The sequence below is a fragment of the Rosa rugosa genome, chromosome 7 (genome assembly GCF_958449725.1).
Source record: "Rosa rugosa chromosome 7, drRosRugo1.1, whole genome shotgun sequence".
In the NCBI taxonomy this organism is placed as follows: domain Eukaryota; kingdom Viridiplantae; phylum Streptophyta; class Magnoliopsida; order Rosales; family Rosaceae; genus Rosa; species Rosa rugosa.
The window spans coordinates 21,743,595-21,747,505 of NC_084826.1; the positions used below are offsets into that span (position 1 = coordinate 21,743,595).

General features: G+C 38.4%; 1 pseudogene; it reads left to right on the top strand.

Annotated features, from left to right (window-relative positions):
• The first annotated feature begins 1,672 nt into the window (after window positions 1–1,672).
• Window positions 1,673–3,651, top strand: LOC133723044 (probable L-type lectin-domain containing receptor kinase S.5; annotated as a pseudogene).
• Window positions 3,652–3,911: the final 260 nt, after the last annotated feature.

Here is a 3,911-nt window from a genome sequence, read left to right on the forward strand (position 1 = left end):
TCTTCTTGGGATGGGATGGATGGCTGCTATCTTTGATCTTGTTCATTTTATTTCATCTTTCTGGGGATGGATGGCTAATATCTTGATCGGTGTGAATGATGTTCTTCTTGGGTTCAGTCACTGCCATCCTACTCAAGTGATGAAACACTTGAGATCTTGGATTAGAGATGATAGGCATAGACCAATACTTTATTGAAACACTGAAACCAGCTTCCGGTTGAGGTTCTTCCGGTTTAACTTGGTCGCATCATCATGACGGCGATCCTTGCATATACATAAAAATAGAGAGGGAGTTAATTAACTAACTCAAGAGAAAAGCATTGGAGATTGGTTTTGACTTTAAAAACAAAACTCGGTGTTTATTTTTGGCCCAATAAACAATTGTTCAGATCTAAAAGAAATGTAGCAAATTGCTAGCAGTTGAAACAAGGTCATAAGCCAACCGAGCAAGGCCTTCAATCGTCGCACTGATCATACGAGGAGTTCCACAAAGCTAGAGGCCTTGAGCATCCTGTGACCTTCAAAATCAAACAGGTTGGCAAACTGAATACATCTACGTACAGAGCAAAGAATCTGATCTGTACAAGACTTCCCAAATCTGATATCATACAGTTAAGAACAATAGTTTTGCTGCTGAGTTGTCCCAGATCTAGGAGGCGGAGAATGCACGACTACCTTCGCGTTGAATCCACCCACTAGCTTCCTCACTATAACAACCAAAACGTACAAGGTAATTAAAAAGCAAGGGAAAAGATGAAACCAATATAATTTCCAGCATTTAAATCTGTAACTGAAGGGAAAGGATGAGAGAAGAGAGATGGATGGATTGATGGTTTCGGTGAGTTCTTCAAGGAGAAGGGAAGAAGATGAGATCGAGAACAAAGAGGAAAGAGAAGAGATGAGAGAAAAAGAAATGGATGTCAGGCAGGCTCTGTTTCCCATCAACTTCAATATAAAATTTTATAAACACCCTCTCATCAATAAAAAAAATGAAAATATATGAATTCATTAAAAGCTTGGGCCCTGTAGTAGTGTACATGTTTTGCAGGAAAGAAAGTATTAACAATACCCACACTTGGTGTTTGTTTGAGGGAGATATGAACACCAACTGCCCCAATTTCTGTCATCGAAAAAAACAAAACTGTCCCAATTTCCACATTTCCTCCAGTTTTGTTCTAGTGTTTACACATGAATTTCAAAATCATAACAAATGGTAGAAAGTAGAATTTGGAAGCAAAACCAGTTGACAATAAGAGCAGCAAATTTTTACCGATCATTGTTCCTTCTATAGATAATTAAACATAAAACACATAATATTTTACAAATCTTCAAGCAATCACAATTGCACAACCATGATGGTGTATATGTACAACAGAATACTTCTAAGTTCATGTTAAGTTGCGATAAAAATTATATATAAAAAAAAAAAAAGGAATATAAGATAGTACTACAACAGCATTGTACGCATTTAGACAAGAACTTGCAAAAAGACAAAACAATTCACTTGATACCTATCACTAATCAGTCTGGCATAAATTAAGTACCTTAAATATCTCGCAAAAGAATGTGTATTCTTGAACCATAGAAGCTCACCTTCTTCCTTCTTGTGCACAGTCCTTCAAGTCTATACAGTCTAATGTTCTTGGGCTGGTTGCAGTTTTCTTTAATAAAAATGTTTGTATTCCTCTTAGCCCTCTTGTGTGGTGCTCTTACTCCAGCAGCATGCTTGAACTTCAGCTACCCAATATTTCGAGAAAAAGATTCGAATAATTTTATTCTTCACAATTCACAAATAGTTAAAAGTGCAATCCAAGTCACTCCTGATGTTAGTGTCTCTTCCATCATGAATCAATCTGGAATGCTTTTTATAAAACTCCATTACAGCTTCATAGGAAAAGTAAAGGTGGTCTTGAGACCAAAGCATCTTTTAGTGCAACCTTTGTGCATAATATCGCTCCCAGAACTAATCCGGGTGCTGAAGGCTTGGCCTGTATCTTAATCAGTCATAGTCTTCCTGAGAAGAGTACGTGATGGAAAATGGCTTGGAATTGTAAATGCAAATTCCATTGGATCGATCTACCCCAAGCCAAAGTAGTGGCAGTAGAATTTGACACAATCAAGAGTTACTCTGAAGATTTTGATGACAACCACGTCGGCTTGGATGTTAATAGCATTTATTCAATCAAACTAGTGCCTTTGATTAGCTATGATGTTAATCCTTCGAGCAGAAGCGATTACACAGAGACAGTCAATATGACAGCCAAAGCCAGAATATCACTGTCTTTATTTCCTTCACCAATAAAACCGTGGAGGAAATGAAGAATCCGGTTTTGTCTCTCCCTCTCGATCTCTCAGCTTATCTTCCAGAGAAGGTTTTTGTGGGATTTTTCAGGTTCAACTGGAAATAACACTGATCTAAATTGCATATAGTCCTGGGACTTCCACTCTTCACATATAAACGAAAATTCAGACCTATTGTGGGTTTGGATTACAGTGTCAGCAGCCATAGGAGATTTTTTGCTATCAGGAGTTACTCCTTACTTGGACTGGAAAACAAAAAGTTAAAAGGCGCAACTGGAGGATGCATATCCGAGGATTGAAGAAGAGATTCAAAGCAATTCTATGGTTCCAAAGAAATTCAAACCGAAAGAACTTCAGACAGCAACAGAAGAATTTCATCTTAAGAACAAGCTTGGACAAGGTGGCTTTGGAACAGTCTACAAGGGAATCCTAGAAAATAAAGAGATAGCGGTCAAGAGAGTCTCAAAGGATTCATGTCAAGGCAAGCAAGAATTCATAGCAGAAGTAACAACAATCGGAAGCCTCCATCACAAAAATTTGGTCTAATTAATTGGATGGTGCTATGAAAGCCATGAGCTTCTTATTGTCTATGAGTTCATGCAAAATGGAAACCCAGACAGATTCATATTCTGGGATGAGAATTTGCGCAAGGGAATAGAACAATCAACTCTGAGCTGGGAAAGAAGGCACACCATAATAGGTAGGGTTGCTCAATCGTTAGATTATCTTCACACTGGATGCGAGAAGAAAGTACATCACCGGGACATATATAAAAGCCAGCAATATCATGTTAGACTTGGATTTCATCCCCAGGCTGGGAGACTTTGGACTGGCTCGAACCATTCAGCAAAGTGAGTTAACTCACCACTCCACCAAAGAGATTGCAGGAATACCAGGTTATATGGCTCCAGAAACATTTCTAACAGGAAGGGCTACTGTTGAAACAGATGTTTATGCATTTGGTGTTCTTGTGCTAGAAGTTTTCTGCAGAAGAAGGCCTGGTAATCAAAACGAGCAGAACAACTACAACAATAGCATAGTGTATTAGGGAACGATCCTTGAAGTTGTCGACTCGAGATTGGATAGAGATATTGGTAAGCATGATATGGCATGTGTGCTGATTCTGGGATTAGCATGCTGCCATCCTAATCCACATCAGAGGCCTTCCATGAGAATTGTCATTAACGTTCTTAAAGGGAAGCAGATCCACTATTGTCGCCCACCGAAGGACCTGTTTTTGTGTGGCCAGCCATGCCTCCATCATTCCAAGAGACAACTTTGGATGGAAGTCAGGTTACTACATTCACAGAACTCTCTGGAAGATGAATCAACCAAAAAGCTACAGGTAAATCCCTGCTCTTCTGTGATTGGAATTATTGAGCACTGGTGGATTCAGCAGCACTTTTCTGGATTACAGGATGTGTCCTTATCAATATTGAAGTGTGTATAGCGTATTTTATTATCTTAGTTGTTATGTGGATTGAATTTCTTTTTCTTTTTTGCTTCACATATTTTGTGTACATGTAAAATTGTAACATCAGCACTTTTTCTGTATATCTACTATCTAGATAACAGAATTTCAAGTGTATAATTGTTATCTTTCACTTTGA